Here is a 20,000-nt window from a genome sequence, read left to right on the forward strand (position 1 = left end):
GTTTACTTGCTTTCCAGCTGACTACAATCTGATTGTCTTCAAGCCCAACGTAAACAAGTTCTTGATGAACCGTCCCTCTAAGTAATACAACTTACAAAATTTACACTGCTTTTGATTACTACGCTATTATCCCATAACTAATGTATACCCATTAATCCTTATCCCTGAGTGGCATCCAGGCCTTTATAAATGGTGACCCCCTTTGTAAAAAACACAAACACATATAGTGCAACTTATAAGTTTAGAAAGTGTCAGCGTTTTTTTTTTTTTTTTTCTCTACACTTGTGAACACGTGCACTCCCCTACCGTCAGCATATGCTAATACAAGAGACGACGACACGGCAAGTAAAGAGGATAATGGAGAACAAATCCACGTCACACGACGAAGTACTATTTTAAAACGAAGCGTATCAAATCGCGGATCAATCGAAGGCGCCGCTTATATGTATGACAGTTCGTATCATAAAATACGAGTAAAAGAGTGTTGATATTTAATAAACATCTTTTCAAAAAAATAATTGACAAATTATTGGTTATATTGGTTGGTTTTTGGTGCCACTTCTCTATGGAATATCGGCTAATTTCTTCCTTATATTGCAACGGCATGCAATTAGACATCGTCGGAAGCTTTCTTTTACTATCTGTTCGCGTTTCTCCATTTACGTAAGGCGGTTACAAATTTGGCCAGCAAACTTAACGAAAGTTATAAAATTTCCCAGTCATATGATTTTTTTTTAATTGAATCCTTTCTTTGTATAGACCGCGCGAAAATTAGGATCTTAAATCTTGATTAGATGTCCTTTTATTTTGTTAGAAACTTTTCGACATCTGACAGTACACTGTGTTCCATTCTTCTATCTAAAAGGTGAGACCCTGTAGATCTGGCACATATCTTAGACTTCAGCATCCAACGCTTAAATAACAATATGCCTTTGAGGCGAAAAAAAGTATAAAAACCTGGTTAAGGTTTCGGCCTAAAAAACAGATATTTGACAATATTTAAATACGAGTTCTAGAAAGAGCGTCACAATTTCTTTTAGTAAACTGTGGTGAAATTAAGGTTGTAAATATCGACCACAGTGTCCCTTTAAGAGGCAAGGAAATTTCTCACGTAACCTGTATCATATTTTCATATATATTTATATATAAAATTCAATACCAACGTGTATGTTCATGAATGTCTGTGTGATGTTTGTCTGTTTCCTATTGAATGGAGGGTTTCGGAATCTATATGAATCTTGGCGAGAGTTGCATTAGTAAAATTATGGCGTTTCACTTTTTGATGCATGTTCTTTTTCGGTAGTGCAATTAATCAAAATGACACAAATAACTAATCATCGTCTCCAAAATTCAAAAACGTATTATTTCAGTGATTGGTTTTCATGTAGCTCTTTTTTCGGTTCTTGCAAATGTTGAGATGTAACTAAAACCGCACAGCACATCACACACTATCACAGTAATTACTAGTGTCTCATATCAAAGTAGAGAGGACAAAAGAAAGTTATGCCTTCACCTGCACATATCATCCTTTTTTCCCACCTGCTACTTCACGATAGCATCAGAATTTTAAAGACTATTTTCCGCAGTTGTAGTTTTATTAATTAATCTCATTTGCATATGTAAAAAAAAAGAAAACAAAAGATGGTAACTATTTTTTGGTCTCCTCACAAAAGGAGGTGCACCTGTAATTTCACCCATATCCGTTTGTCCGTTCATCTGTCCACACCTTTCTCAATAACTACGCCTTGGATTTTTTTTTTAATTTTACACAAACATTAAACATGATACAGGTAACAAAGTAACAAAAATGATTTTCTGGAAAACCTCCGGTTGCCTGCCTAGGGGTGCCCTTTGATTTAAAAAGTGCTTAAATTGACACTTTTGTTTTTATTAAAAAACAGTTGATACCTTGCAATTTTAGAAAACTTTCTGAAAAGTTGTAACTAACTGATTTCTATATAATTGTGTTTGTCTATACTTTGCAATAACTCTTGGGTGTGCCCCAGGGACTCTATTAAGGCTAATAAAAACACTCCATTTTTGGGACTATTTTACCATATTTGTCCAAAATTATCTCTGTATTTCTATTTAGCCGTTTTGCATGGTGCTGAACTCAAATTTGAATATGTTAAGGTCTTGGGGACTCTGGGGGCTAAATGGGGGTGTAAATGATGGACTTAGTCATTTATTTTGTAGAACTCAAATTTACATATGTTACCGCGTAAAACTGCACCATTTGTCGTTTTCATCAGCATTTGACGCCCCTGGGAACTTTTGGGGCTAAATGGAGGGGGCATATTCTGAACGTAGTTTTTTTTATACATTGTGCACTCACAGGGGACCATGCATGATTCACTTGTTCTAGGTTAATTTGATTGCATGCGATTGTTATTTTGCGATAAATTTGGAGAACTAAAAAAATGAATATCGTGTTGATACTCTACGATACCATGTTACAAGAATGTGAGATTTGTATGTTTTATATGATTTAATGTAATCAGCAAAGAAAAGCATGTAATTGCCATGGAATCCAGTTTGCAAATGGAGAAAAAACGAAAGAAATAATTGAACGCGACGCAAAGATTTGGATCGAGCCGAAAATCCAAATATGTAAATACATTCATTAATGAAAAAGACAGAAGGAAAAAAGAGACAAAGTGAAATGAGTGATAAATGACTCATAAAAAGATATATATATATATATATATTTATATATATATATATATATATTTATATATATATATATATATATATATATATATATATATATATCAATATTATGATAGAAAAATGAGAGCATAAAACGTAATATGGTTAAGCTTAAGCATAGAAAAGTAAAGGATTTGTTCTTAAAACTAGAAAAGAAAAGGACAACATATTCTAGTAAACAATATAATAAATTTAAAACTGAAAATATTGCAGCATTACGAACTGATTATATAATGTTAAATTGAATTTTTACAAAAAATTAATGCCGCTTTTTTAAGTTATAAATTTATTATATTTTTTATAGAATATCTTGCCCTTTTCTTTTTCGGTTTTAACAACTAATCCTTTACTTTTCTATGCTTAAGCTTAACCATCTTAATTTTCATGCTCGCATTTTCTATTATAATTCATGGTTTTTCAAGGCTTCCAATAAATTCACTTGTTCTTTGTTTAATTTCAGTCTTGCAATTTTGCCGCCATAAACACATATGTAATAACAATGTACGGCATTCATCAGCTTTCAAAAGAAAAATCCCCTCAATTATTTCCCTTTCGTGCTTTCATTCTTTCTGTTTCACGTGTTACTTCTCTTTCCGCGACAGCAGTGAATTAGTAGCAACAGGAGTCGTTAAAGCGCAGTATTTGCCATGGAAAGTAGTAAAAAAAACTTTTGTTTTCCTGAACGAAAATTGAGAAACTTTTCACACTATAGCTGAGATGGTGATCGATAAACTGTAATAATTGTTTGAAATTGGATCCAAAAATGTATGAGCGGTGAAGCTTGAAAGCATTTCTAAATGACTAAAATTGCCACTTAACCATATATTCAATATTGTATATATATATATATATATATATATATATATATATATATATATATATATATATATATATATATACAAGGGTGGTAAAAAGTTACTGCCCCATTTTAATTTTAAATAACTTTTTTCTTTTAACAGTTATTATATACATGGAATTATAGTATCATGAAACAAAGGCGATAAACTTTATTTTACCATAGTAAATTGAGAAACATGTATTGTTAAATGTAAAAAAGAAAACATCCTGCAAACGCCTTCCATTTTCTGCTCCACAAATTTGAGCTCCTTTGATGACCTTTGCCATAACCTTTTCCAATGTTTCTTGCCTTATTTATCCATTGATGTGTTCCTTTAGTTCTATTAAAGATTGGGGCTTGTTATCAAAAGCCCTTTCCTTTAGATACCCCACACTAGATGCATCTCTCACATTGAAATGTCTCCGGTAGGCTCTTTAAATTAGAATTATTGGCCCTTGAATTTGCTAGTAAAATTGTACAATTTTTGTACGTTGGACGATACTGAATTTTTACATATAAAATTTTTAGCATCTGAAAAAATTAAAAAAAATATTGATAGAAAGAGATAGAGAAAGAGAGAGAAAAAGGAGAGAGAGAGAAAGAGAGACAAAATGAGCAATAAAAAACGGATCTAGTGAAGGAGAGGAAGGACGTAAATCTGGAATTAATCACACGAAATGCTACATATGTGCGCCTGTAAAGAAGGCAAGAGAGTTAGTTATGATAGAGAAGGGAAGTGTCCGATAACATTAGTAAAGAATAACTCTAAATAAAACCGAGAAACTATATTAAGTAGAACCCCGGGTTACGGTGTCATTAGAATATGTTTTTTGTCAAGTCACGATGTGGAATACTATGTTTTACCTGCCCCTGGTTATGGTATTTTCCCCGCCTCACGGTGTCGTTTTTCATGTTACTTGCTTATATACACGTGTATTATATACTCTACTGTGTTTTGTTACTAATTTTTAATGTCGTATTCCGGGGTTCTACTATATATATATATATATATATATATATATATATATATATATATATATATATATATATATATAGTGAAATTTTTATCGTAAGTTTCTTATAACATGACTAGCTAAAGTTCAGAATAAAATCACGCTTTCTTTTAACGGTTAATTTGAAAAAAAAATCTTTTTGAACGCTGTTAACTTAAATTTCCTCATTTCAGTTTACATTTTGGAATCGGCCGTGTTTTTTTGTTGAGATAAGTGTTTTCAATTTTAATCATACTTTTTATTTTTAGATTCAAATATTAATAACCCCATTTTATTTCAGTATTTAATTTATGTATTTCTGTTTTATTAAATGCTAGCTTTTTTTCACGGCCATAAATGTTTATTTATCTACCAAGTTGATTGCAAAAATAGATTACGAATTTGTACTCATTCTTAGTTCGTGGGAGGGGAATCTATCACCATACTTTCCCTTAAACATGTCCGTTGGACTTTTATTAAGTAGAATACTTAATATTTTTTTGTTTTTTTTAATGGAGAGTAGAAAACGCATTGTGGATGCGTTATCGGCAGCTCCTGTTACTCTCGCTTCTTCTTATTTGTCCCTTAGTCCTCATTTTTGAATGAGTGATTTTTCTGACAAAGGGAGAAGAACAAGCTGTTTTCTAGGTTGGCAGTATTTTGCGCGAACAGTTGGCAGAGATGGCGGAAATTTTCTGTTTCTATGTCTATTATTGTAGCCATGTCACTAGTAAGGGTGCTGGAGGTAAACGTTTTGTCTGGGCTGACGTTATCCGCCTGATAGTCAGGGACCCGAACCTTGGATTAACCACTAAGGAGGCTGTCCTATCAGCAGTTTCAAAGTACTGGGGCTGCTGTATTGCCATTTGGTGAATGGATTCTGGACCATGCAGTAGCTTCTGGTGTGGCCTCTCGATGCCATAGTAGTGGGTAATTTACCTTATCATAAGCTACAAATAATAAAAAAAACATTCTTCGTTTCTTTTTCTCTCTTCGTTTCCCCTCTCTGTCCTGCTCAAAGTAAATCTGACGACCTAGTCCACAAATTCCAAAAATTCATCATGACAAGTTTCAAGAAAAAATACACGATTAAACCCGGTTCTCCAACTTCCAACGTAGACTCCTACTACCATGTCTCCTTCTCCAACATCAGGGGTCTACGTTCTAACCTTCCAGAGGTTGAAACCCAATTACAGGAGACTAAACCAGACCTTTTATTTTTAAGTGAAACTGGCATTGGACAGGCTATTTCCCTAGAAGAGTTCGCAATTAAAGGATACTCTAACTTAACTTCTAAATCTGACCCCAAGATCGCCATGGGCATGGAATTTGTGCCTATATTAGGGATAACTTTCCATGTGGTAGGGACATCTCCTGGGAAGATCCTAACTTACCCTATATGTGCTTCCGGGTTGCTTTAGCTCACACTACGGCATTTATATTTACTCTCTATCGCCCCCATAACAGCGGAGTTACTATCTTTCAAAGCGTATCTAAGAAAATTGATCAACTCTTATCTGCTTATCCTTCAGCTAACATTCACGTATGTGGTGACTTCAATGTTCACAACGTCGAATGGTTGACCCACTCTAACAAGACCGATGATGAGGGAAGGTTCTGTCATGATTTCTCCATTGCCTATGACCTCACTCAGATTGTTCAGGAACCCACCTGTGTGCCCGACAATGATAGCCAGTATACGAGCCTACTAGACCTTTTTCTCACAACTTGCCCTGAACTATGTTCAGTTTCTCTTCTGTCGCCTCTTGGCTCTTCCGACCACTCTGTTCTATCAATTAAGATAAAAATGAAATATAATAAGTCCCCAGACGTACCTCTCCATCGTACAGTATATCGATACACTAAGGCTGACTGGGATAGCTTCCGTACATTTATATCTGATCTACCTCTGCATTCTATGTTTAAAAAGGGTGTGTCCTCTATAGTATTTGACCTGACGGAATGGTTAATTGTAGGTATTGCCCGTTTCATACCCTCGAAAAAGTTTCAGCAAAAACCTAACAGCCAGCCATGGTTCTCTCCAGAATGTGCTGCTGCCATTGCGCACAGAAATCACTTTTTCCACTGTTTCCAACGTAATAGATGTATGAAAACAAAAGCCGCTTTCAGGACTGCCAGCAACCATTGTAAGAAAGTAATAAAGAATGCAAGATAGTTGTATGCTATATCTGTTAAGTCCAAAGTAGCTGAGCAGCGGCTTGGTTCCCACCAGTTTTGGCAAATAGCAAACAGAATCCTGAACAGAAGCGTGTGCTCCATCCCAACTATTATCAATGGACCTGAGGTAATCTCATCAGCATCAGACAAAGCCAAACTCTTTGTCAAGAACTTCGCAGCTAATTCTACCCTTTGCAATCAAGGCTGCCAACCCCCAATATTTCCTCCTGTATCAGAAAACACGCTATGTGATATACGTATATCTGTACGTGATGTTGCCAAGCTAATCAAAAACCTTGATTCCAGTAAAGCAACTGGCCCTGACGGTATTCCAATTATAGTACTCAAAAAACTTCAACCTGAACTAGCGCCCATACTTACAAAACTGTTTAAACGTTGTCTTAAGGAGAATAGTTTCCCATCTCCCTGGAAAATTTCATCAGTATGCCCTGTATTTAAGAATTCAGGTGATCGCTCATCCCCCTCTCAGTACAGGCCAATAAGTATCCGGTGCGTCATGAGTAAGTTGCTGGAATCTGTATTAAATACAGAAGTAATCAACCATCTAAAAAAAAATAACCTTCTTAGTGACACTCAATATGGTTTCCGTTCTGCTAGATCTACAGCAGATGTGCTTACAGTTATATCTCATAGGATTAGCAAATCTCTCGACGGAGGCAACCTTTCTAGGGCAATTGCTCTTGACATATCTAAGGCCTTTGATAGGGTATGGCATAAAGGTTTACTTCATAAGATCTCTAGCTATGGTATTGCTGGAAATGTCTTCTCAATTATTAAATCATTTCTTTCTGATAGGTTCATAAGAGTAGTAGTTGAGGGGCAAAAATCAGAAGCTCACAGTATTAATGCCGGTGTCCCTCAGGGGTCCATCCTGGGCCCAACTCTTTTCCTGATCTACATTAATGATCTTCCAAATCACATCCTTACATCATTTGTAGACATTTATGCTGACGACACTACCATTTATGGTAGCACATCTAAGACAGTAAACGACCAAGTTCTCTCCAATTCTCTCTCCTCTGATGTTGAGCACGTAGTACAATGGGGTAAGGAGTGGCTGGTTACTTTTAATGAATCTAAAACCAAGTTTCTCTCTTTATATCATCATCATTCTGATCCACATCTGGCATCAATTGAAATGAATGGCTCTCGTCTTCAGTAGGTCTCAAGTTTTGACAAACTTCTTGGCTTGACCATTACTCCTGATCTTAAATGGAACACGTACCTCAAATCTGTTGCCAAGGCCGCTGGAAAAATGGTGGGATCTTTCTATCGATCCGGTAGATATCTCACTGCTGCTGCTATTCTCTATCTATATAAGAGCCAGGCACGTCCAAGGATGGAATACTGTTGCCACATCTGGGCAGGAGCTGATAGAAAGGACTTGGCCTGCCTTGATAGAGTTCAAAATAGACTTCGTAGCCTCGTAGGAGATGTCCTTTTCTCTTCCTTACAACCTTTATCTCACAGAAGAGATGTTGCGAGTTTGTCTGTGATGTATCGTTATTTTCATGGACAGTGTTCGAATGAGCTTCAATCTATGGTCCCCCCTCGCCAAACTTTCGCAAGAAGCACTCCTCTAGCTGTAAACACTATCAATAATTCCCTCCACTCTTTATCTGTGCCTTAACCTAAACGTTGATTCCATGAACATAGCTTTTTCTTAGAACTGCACGCCTGTGGAATTGTCTTCCGTTTTCCTGCTTTCCGGCTGACTACAATATGGTTGTGTTCAAGTCTAACGTAAATAAGTTCTTGATGAGCCGTTCCATATAAGTTATCAACTTTACCAAATTTTCATTACTAATTATTACTATAATGTCCAATTTCTTCTGTACACTCTTTATCCCTTATCCTTGAGTGGCCTCTTGGCCTTGATAATGTGGTGATGCCTATATAAAAAAAAGAGACAATGAGAGCGGATAATTGAGAGATACATATATATATATATACAGAGAGAGACAGAGACAGAGATAGAGAGAGGCAGAGAGAGATAGAGGTAGAGAGAAGGGAGCGAGAGAAAGAAGGGAGCGAGAGAGAGAGAGAGAGAGAGAGAGAGAGAGAGAAACCAAAATTAGAATAATAATGAAATAAAGAAAAGTAGAGTATCGGCCCAGATAAGAAGACAGATTTGTAGTGATTTTCGATGAGCTGTTTGGTATATCATTCAACGAAACACGTGTAAGACTTTCCGTATATCAAATAAATGTAATTTAAATATACTTTTATGAGAATTGTTTACAATAATATGCACCCCGATATCAGAGACCTGGACAAAAGTGGAACTCAGATATAAGAAAACCATAGGGTCCAGTATTGTCTTATACCCGGTTTACACTATATATATATATATATATATATATATATATATATATATATATATATATATATATGATTAGTTTTTTTTGGAAAAAGAATTCCAGCAGAGTGCTCAATTAAAAGGAAAATCCAAATTTTAAGAGCGTACTTATATTTTTTGACGATAAAACGTGGGTCAAAAAATCAAACCCCGAAGACCCCTTTGACGTCGCGATGGGGGCGTATGACAGTGCGGATATCTGCGATCTGGTTGGACTTTTTCTACTGGAGACCATGAAATATAAATTCCCAGATCACTTTTTTGGATTATATAGAGATGATGGACTTTGCCTATCGCGTGACTACAATGGATGTGCACTAGACAGGCTTAGAAAAGACCTAACTGATTTTTTTAAGGAACTAGGCTTTAAAATAATAATACAGACACATTTAGATAGAGTAGATTTTTTAGATGCCACTCTAGATCTCGAGAAGAAAATACACAAACCCTTTCACAAACTAAATGAAAAACTCATGTATATAAATAAGGGTTCATGCCACCCACCCACAGTGTTTAAAAATATGATAGCGAACATTAGCCAAAGGATTTCACGGCTTTCTTCGAACGCTGAAGTGTTCGAGAAAGCAGCACCATATTATAATGACGCACTGCATCAAAGTGGGTTCAATGAAAACATAAAATTTCAACAAACCCAGAATAAAGAAAATATAAAACGAAAGAGGAAACGGAAAATAATCTGGTTCTTACCTCCGTTTTCATTGAACACTAAAACTAGAGTAGGGCATTGTTTTCTTAGCCTTCTAGACAAACATTTTCCAAAAACACATAGACTACATAAACTTTTTAATAGAAACACGGTGAAAGTTAGTTACTCGACAGCTCCATCAATAAAGTCGATAATATCTAAAGAACCAAAAAAGATAGATAACGCAGGCTGCTCTTGCAGGACCAAAAATAGCTGTCCATTGGAGGGTAATTGTAAAGCTGAATCCCTTGTCTATGAGGTCACAGTAACGGAACAATCCACAAATATACCGGAAATATATATAGGTATGACAAAAGGCCAATTTAAACAAAGATATTATGCACATATGAGCTCCTTTAGAGCTAAAACAAGGATGAATACAGCATTAGCTACCCGCGTGTGGGAGCTTAAAGAAAAAAATACACCCTTTTCCATAAAATGGAGAAAAATAGAGCATAGACCAGCATACGTCCCGGAATTAAGTCAATGCTCACTCTGTAACGCAGAGAAATACTACATCCTCCGGTCCATTCATGACCCAAAAATAAAATGTTTAAATGTGAGGAGTGAAGCTTTGAAAAGTTGCATACATAGAAGGAAGGGGCTCCTAATAAATTGGATCAATGAAAAGAACAACACTTAGATGTTGTTTATATATATATATATATATATATATATATATATATATATATATATAAGGAAAAAAAATTGTAAATACATAAATAATTAGTCGGTAAACTTGGATTTTAATCGCAATTATATTATAGATTTTTAATGTCATATATATATAAAGAAAAAAAAATATATATATATTTTATAAATGTAATTTATAATCTATTTCGATTTTAAAACTATAGAAAAATATAATAATGTTAATAAACTAGGGAAATCACTTAGGATAGATAAATACTCACTTCCCCAAACCTTGAACGATTTGGGTTTTTAAAAAATAATTTTTAAACGTATTTTGAAATTTTTAAACGTGATTCGATATAATTAAAAATATATTTTTTAAAACTTTAAACGTATTTTTGGAAATTTTTAAATGTTCGATATAATTAAACTAATTTTTAAGGTTTTAACCGATACCAATACAGATTTTGAAGTTTTTATACATAAGGAAAGAGATTTTAAAATTAAATGGGGTTCAAATTAAAATCGATTCATATAAAAAAAACATTTTTTCGAAATTAGATCTTAAATTTAAATAATTCAAAGTTGAAAATTAGGTATTACATTACCCGATATATATATATATATATATAGATATAGATAGCTAAAAAAAAAAAAAAAAAAAAAAAAAGGGGGGGATTAAACAAAACGAGATTTGAACGTGGATTCGCGAGGTATATATACTTCACACTTCCGGTTATAAGATAGACGAATATTGGCTGAAGAGAGCTTGATAAGGATACCTTAAACGGGCCTTATTATCGGGCTTGAAACCGACGGTACCAATGACCTGTCTCAACTAACAACTTTCTGTACACAAAATATATATATATATATATATACATATATGTATATATATGTATGTGTGTGTGTGTGTGTGTGTGTGTGTGGGTGTGTGTGTGTGTGTGTGTGCAGTGTATCACCGGATATAAGAGACTTCTGACTAGACTTATACAGCTTTCTCATATAATTATTTCTAATATCAGGATTCCTTATATTCGGGTTACCTTGTACATTAAGAGAGGTTCTGATTGTGGACCAGAGAAAGACTCTCTTATATCCGTTCTTCTTATATCCGGGTGATACTGTATATGCACTGAGAAACAGGTGGTTATGTAGCAAAATGAGAGAAAGAATGAGAGGAATACAAAGAGGTAAAGAGAGAGCTAGAGAGAGAGAGAGAGATAGAGAGGGGGGGAGAGATAAAGGAGGAAAGTGTGAGTGAGAGATAAAGAATTTGTGTTGAATGAGAGCCACAAAAATCGGATCCGTTCGAATCACTAAAAATGCTAATACGCCATTCGCCGTCGAAATCGAAACCAGCATTCGTATTTACCTTTTCTTTTTTGTGTGAAAAAATGAATGAAAAGAGAGGAAGAAAATAATAAACCAACGAAAAATAAACCAAATTAAAAAAAATAATAATAAAAAATGATGATAATAATAATAATAATAATTATAATAATAATAATAATAATAATAATAATAATAATAATAATAATAATAATAATAATAATAATAATATGTAAAAAAATTCAACGCAAAAATGCGAAATTAAAAAAAAAAAAAATAACACCATAAAGAAAACAACGTATCATTTCATATTAAAACGAATTTCTTTTGTCTCGTTCGACAAAATAAAGATAGTGCAATTACAGGATGCAAATTTATTGATTAAGCTGGGTGGCCATTTGGCCGATTGGGTGGCGGAGGGGTTATTATACCTCGTACGTTCGGGCAGAGAAGCGCATTATTCACATTCGCGTTTTATATTTACCTGGCGAGTACAATCAAGATCTACATGTCCGATTTTACAAGATTTTACATGCACATACACACACACACACACACACAGACGTACACACTCATACACAACACCGCATGCACAAACACGCGCAGCATTGTACACACACTCATAAACACGCACATATATATACACATAAAAAAATTAGTATGAATATATATATATATATATATATATATATATATTAAAGTTGTCTTTACATAAGCAGTAATTTGTTGCTACACAGTCTTGAGCATGTTTCTGTCTTCTAGTTTTCAGTAACTAGAGATCTCTTCAGGCAACAACTTAAGGCTTAAGTGTTGTTGCCTGAAGAGGTCTCTAGTTACTGAAAACTAGAAGACAGAAACAAACTCATGACTGTGTAGCAACAAATTACTGCTTATGTAAAGACAAATTGAAAATGTACCTTGCTCTTCTTCCGTATTAAGCAGTATTCTATTAACCTCGTTATATTTCACTGATTACCCTACCTTTGAAAAATAACAATATCAAATATATATATATATATATATGACAAAATTTATATTCACAAAATGCATGATGTTGACCATCTTATAATTTATTACTTTAATTCAGTTGACTTATACAATTCTTTATAGTATCTGTTTCGTAGCGCAAAATCAATCATTAATTATTATATCAATCAGTGAATCTATTATGCTCTTAACTCGATATATATTATAAGAAAATATAATTCTACAGAAATATATATGTATACATACATATATATAAATATATACATATATATATACGGTTTGCTTGATCTGTGTTAGTTGATAGACTTTCTTTTGTATAGCGCAGTTGCGTATGGGGAAGAGTAGTCACCTCTCCTGCTAGAGGCTAGGGTTTCGACTGTCGAGTTCAGATATGTCTAACTGATGAGCCCAAATGAGAGCGAAACTCAAGTCTTGGATATCCAGTTTGTTGGCTATCAGGGTTCTTGTGAGCTGCGAGGTTGTTTTACTGTGGAAAAATTATATAATTTTTCACATTCTGAAAATTATATTTACACACACACACACACACACCCACACACACACACACATATATATATATATATATATATATATATATATATATATATATATAAATACTCTAGTGTTTCATTCTTTTCAGGATTCATCAGTGAAAGATGACCCGATTACTACCGGTCGGGAGATTCGAACCCAGCCAGGAAGCAATCCCTCTTTCTGTATATATATATATATATATATATATATATATATATATATATATATATATATATATATATATATATATATTAAGATGATATAATTTTTCACTGCAGTTCGTATGCATGTCTTCCGCACTCACTATTTCAAACGTATACTGCAGCATGTTTTTATAGAACAATACACACATTTCTAGATATTTTGTTTAAAGACATGCTGTCTCCTCTTCGACTCGCTCTCTCACCAACGTAATCTCACCATGGTAGTACGAAATATATTTCTTTTATTTTAGAACTGCCGAAAAACTCTAAATCGCCGGTACTTTTATAAAACGTAATACTTACTCACATTTCATTTACTAAATATATTAGATTCGCACATAAAAAATCCGCATAACATGGCACAATACTAAGTTTAGTATAACGACTGTATGTCACTCGAAAACCACCTTGGCGCTACAACTATTTGTTCTTCGATTAACAGAATCTTACCTACCTATCTCTAGTCATATATTATCAGGCTAACACATAGAAAGTCGTTCTAATGTACTCAGATCAAGAACACATTTTTATATAAGAAAAAAAAAATTATTAGGAAAATGTTTTTTATTTAATTTGTTTTTCAGTAGGAAAAAGAAGGGGAAGAACTAAATTATATATATATATATAGTAAGTTATAAAATATATATGGCGATCAAGCTACACAGAATATTCCGCGTTTCATATATTTTTATATATAGAAACGCGAGACAACCACAAAATTCTCGCATAAACCTGACTAATCCTAGAGTGATTGAAACACGGAATATTCTGTGTAGCTTAATCGCCATATATATTTTATAACTTACTAACTAGCTCTACCTCTGTTTAATAAATACTTAAAGTTTACGCATAAATTTATATTTTCATATATTAATTTATGTGAGTAAATGAAGTAGTTATATATATAGTTTTATAACTTAGTTTTCCTCTTATTGGTCACAAAATTGTGTACAATTTTCAGTCCTTAGTGTTGGACTATAAGAATATAAAGATTCATCAAATTATAATTTCACACACTTGGGACTCATCAGCGCGTTAGAAAATATCTCAAAAGTTTTTAGGTCCACTAATAGAAACTTGCCAGTTAATACTAACGTTATGTATGTCTTTATATATATATATATATATATATATATATATATATATATATATATATATATATATCATTGATATAAAGTTATTGTTCGATAGGATACTCAAATAAAATATATTGAAATTTCTTTAATCTGCGATGTTTCAAAGAATTGCGTTCTTCTCATAATAGGTAAGGTAAATGAATATTATAGCAAAGCTATGAATTTGCTGATACAGCATTAATTGAAACAACATAATATGAAAGCTAGGCATACAAGCAAAAAAAATATAAAAAGGTCTCATAAAATGGGGTGAATTTAAAAAAAAAAGAATAAATTAATAGTCAAGAGTTAAACAAAAACACACACACAGATGAAAAGATATGGAGTAGATTAGTATTATCAAGACATAACGATGACAGATGACAATATCCCCATGAAAAGAATCCGGAATGATAGTGTTTACAAGTAGATTCAGATTAAAAATTCAAATTCAAAATGTGTGTAATAATCCCCTCAAATAATAATTCTCTCAAAAGGGCGGCAATCATGCGAACTCACGATTATTTCTCTACTCCCATATTAACATTTTACCTGGAAAAAAGTTTAAACGGACAGTGGCTTTCCCAAAATATTAAACGAACGCTTCATGTTCACATTATTGAAACCAAAAAAAAAAAACTGTTCGCTTAGTGTTTAGACATCTGCGTTGGAAAGTTTATTTTCATAGTAGTTTTACTTCTTATATTCTACATTTAACGAAAGACTATTCATTTATTCAGAATTAATCGTTAAATCAAGTTATGTCCAAAAACTTCGTTAACATTTTTCAATTAACGAATACGGTCTGAACACGCCCGGTTCCTTTGTCGCCTATTGTATGTTAATTATTACGAATTTATACTTTTTTTTCAGAAGAAAACGCCGCTTTGGTCCTTTTGGAGCACAAGTTTGATCATAGGAAACCCATCTTTATACAAACGCTAGAAAAAAATGTACGTTGCTTCTGTAATTTTTTGTCGTATTGTCTTCTAAAAATGTTCTTGCTGTTTACCAGTTCATAAATTTCTTACAATTATTTTGTTATATAATTTGTCTTTATAAAACCAATAGATCACGAAGCGAATGTGGGATGGTTTTAAAGAATTATTCTTTGTCATATCTAATTTTTTTAGACCATCATCTCCCTCATCTCGTATGAGTCCGAAGTTTCTATTGTTGGTATTGGTTTTCCTGATATGCCTGTTGTCAGAGGTCGGTGTTTATTTAAATTTACACTTATGGTGGTAAAAAAAATGAAGAAAAAGTCTATGGTGTATATGAATGGTATATTTAAAAAAAATTACAAAAAAATGATTAAGCAGGACTTTTTCATGTTCGAAAAACAAAATTGCCATTTTTTATCGATAAGTGAAAGCAATAACCGTTTAAATATTATCTAGACTTTGTTTTTTTCAAATATCATTTTCACTCCATCAAGGCACAGTAGCACTTTGATGTAGGGGGGCTACTATCGGGTACAGTACTTGCAGGAATACTATGTAGGGAGTCGAGCAGCAAGATGTATATTCACATTACATTTGAAATCATGCATGTCGGTACAGTTGGGAAAACATGAACCCGGAAAGGAGTTTCAGAGTCTAGCAGTTCTGGAAAAGAAAATATTAGAGTAGAATGTAGGAATCTCTACTGTGTAGGGGTGGGGCTTGGCTACTTGTCGACTTTGTCGGGAGTATTTAGGTGTAGGGGGTACAAAGGTTCGTCAGAGCATCCACCATTAAAATAATATGACTATTAAAAAATATTTTCATAATTTAGAAATGTTATTTTCTGAAAAATTAAAAATAAAATGTTAATAAATTATTTCTTAGTTTTTATTTTTACGTTTAGATTGTATTTCCAACATTATAAAAAATATTGAAATGAAAGTGGGTTGTCTGTCCTTGCTAGTTTAATGACTTTTCCTTCCACATAAGCATGGAGTAAAATTTGTTTCTCTTGAATGAAAAAAAGATACTTGCATGGTCGAATTACGGGATTCTTGGAATACTTCATCCTCGTCCCATAACTGGTACGTGTATCAAACATACTTCTTTTGTATTTTCCTTATTGTTACTTGCCGTCATTAATGCCAATATGAATTGGTATTCAGAATTTTTTTCTAGAAAGACATCTACATACCTACGGGTGAACCACGAGAAGATAGCTAACGTCCTAAATGAAACTGTATTTTTTAAACTAACTGGGTTTGAATAATTATTATTTGGATTATCTAGATAGCGGTTCAAATTATGTTCATTTAACAATTTTTCCGTCCACGTAACCTCCGACTTTCTTCTATGCCACGTGTGGACTCGGAAATCTGCACAGAATTTCCAACCTAACCTTTGATTCTAGAAATATCATAAGAATGTTATATCTCATAGGATTAGCAAATCTCTCGACGAAGGCAACCTTTCTAGGGCAATTGCTCTTGGCATATCTAAGGCCTTTGATAGGGTATGGCATAAAGGTTTACTTCATTATATCTCTAGCTATGGTATTGCTGGAAATGTCTTCTCAATTATTAAATCATTTCTTTCTGATAGGTTCATAAGAGTAGTAGTTGAGGGGAAAAAATCAGAAGCTCACAGTATTAATGCCGGTGTCCCTCAGGGGTCCATCCTGGGCTCAACTCTTTTCCTGATCTACATTAATGATCTTCCAAATCACATCCTTACATTCTGTAGACATTTATGCTGACGACACTACATTTAAGGTAGCACATCTAAGACAGTAAACGACCAAGTTCTCTCTAATTCTCTCTCCTCTGATCTTGAGCACGTAGTACAATGGGGTAAGGAGTGGCTGGTTACTTTTAATTAATCTAAAACCAAGCTTCTCTCTTTACATCATCAACATTCTGATCCACATCTGGCATCAATTGAAATGAATGGCTCTCGTCTTCAGGAGGCCTAAAGTTTTGACAAACTTCTTGGCTTGACCATTACTCCTGATCTTAAACGGAACACGTACCTCAAATATGTTGCCAAGGCCGCTGGAAAAATGGTGGAATCTTTCTATTGATCCGGTAGATATCTCACTGCTGATGCTATTCTCTATCTATATAAGAGCCAGGTACGTCCAAGGATGGAATACTGAGTCCACATCTGGGCAGGAGCTGCTAGAAAGGACTTGGCCTGCCTTGATAGAGTTCAAAATAGACTTCGTAGCCTCGTAGGAGATGTCCTTTTCTCTTCCTTGCAACCTCTATCTCACAGAAGAGATGTTGCGAGTTTGTCTCTGATGTATCGTTATTTTCATGGAAAGTGTTCGACTGAGCTTAAATCTATTGTGCCCCCTCGCCAGATTTTCACAAGAAACACTCGTCTAGCTGTAAACACTATCAATAATTCCCCCACTCTTTATCTGTGCCTAAACCTAAACGTAGATTCCATGAACAAAGCTTCTTTCTTAGAACTGCACGCCTGTGGAATAGTCTTCCGTTTTCCTGATTTCCGGCTGACTACAATATGGTTGTGTTCAAGTCTAATGTAAATAAGTTCTTGATTAGCCGTTCCATATAAGTTATCAAATTTACCAAATTTTCATTACTAATGATTACTATATTGTCCAATTTCTACTGTACACTCTTTAACCCTTATCCTTGAGTGGCCTCTTGGCCTTGATAATGTGGTGATGCCTATGTAAAAAAATGCTTATGTTCCGGTAGACATTGCCAGGTAGATTACTTTCGCAATTGATTTACTGAGTTACTCTGGTAATGAGGATTGGATCTTGAATGGTATATATATTATTTAATGCTCATCTCAATAATGAATTCCAATTAGATAATATATATACCATTCTGTATGAACCCGGCGATGCAAAATTCAGATAATAAATAAACGTAGATATATAAGGCCAAAAAAATTCAACCTTCATCGCCTTTTGGGGCCCGTGGTGCAGTGGCTAGAGACGTTGAATCTGTATGATTCCAGATGAGAATTGTTTGAATCTTGCGGCTTACTTAGCCAAAGACGTGGCGAGAAGAACAACTATGGATGGCACAAAAAGTCTAAAAGTTCAACTATGAACGCCAAAATGCCTTTCCAAAAAGAGCATTTACGCGCTAAGCGACCTTTCAAAAATTCCTGTTTGATTGACAGATTTAATTCAACAATTCGTCCAGTCGATTTCATACTGTCATTCCATACAAATTTCAAAACAATAATGGCTGACCCCAATCCCTGTGTATTTGTGTATACTTTTGTCTCTGCTTTATCGTTATTTTCATGGAAAGTGTTCGACTGAGCTTCAATCTATGCCCCCCCTTGCCAAACTTTCACAAGAAACACTGGACTAGCTGAAAACACTATCAATAATTATCCTCACTCTTTATCTGTGCATAAACCTGAACATAGATTCCATGATCAAAGCTTCTTTATTAGAACTGCACGCCTGTGGAATTGTCTTCCGTTTTCCTGCTTTCCAACTGTCTATAATATGGTTATCTTCAAGTCCAACGTTAACAAGTTTCTGATGAGCCGTTCCACTTAAGTTAACAAATTTACCGAACTTCCATTACTATCGATTACTATATTGTCCTTTTGACTACTGTACACTCTTTAACCCTTATCCTTGAGTGGCCTATCGGCCTTGATAAGTGGTGACGCCTATGTAAAAAAATAAATTCAGTTCAATGAATTACGCACGGTGACTTGTTCTTACAACTGTTTATTTATTTATTTTTCATTTACTACTACGGTTTTCTTTTGCGGCATATCGGCCTTTTTTAATTTGTCTTGTATACTTTTTTTTCTTAATTATTTTTTATTTCATATCGTCTAGTATCTTTCCGTGGTATATCTTTTTACTTGACCCTCAAACGTTGATTATCCGTGGTAACCGAAGTTTCTTTTTTCAGACCCACCCTTGCATGAGTGAACTAGTCACGTACACCAAATATGTATATATGTTACGTGGTCTTATTTAGTGTATTTGTTAGTAAGAAAGTCTTTGAGGTACATGTTGTGTGCAGATATATTGCGTATATATCAAGAGAGAGAAATATTATAAGATTAAGACAGTCTTATAAATGAGAGGCATATTATATCTTGATAGATACACCGTGAGTGCGTTTGACATTTACGTTTTGACAGTTGTACATTTTTATAAACACAAAGTTCATATTAATACAATTTCACTTTACGTTTGTTTTTGTAGAATGGCACAGCACAAAACGGCAGTTATAAAAACACATGATGATACGTTTATTTCCCCGACCGGTCGGACATGATTCTGTATTTCAGGGATTCAAAGTTGTGTCCATGGTGACCTCTAAATCCTGTCGCTTCCCACAGGGTTCCTTGACTCATCTAGCTTCTCCCGTCTAACTCCTCTCGCTTTGATCCTGATTCCGACATCTAACTAAATTCATAACTCATGACGTCACT

This window comes from Euprymna scolopes, chromosome 35, assembly GCF_053919585.1.
Source record: "Euprymna scolopes isolate OS-2025 chromosome 35, ASM5391958v1, whole genome shotgun sequence".
NCBI classification, from domain to species: Eukaryota; Metazoa; Mollusca; class Cephalopoda; order Sepiida; family Sepiolidae; genus Euprymna; species Euprymna scolopes.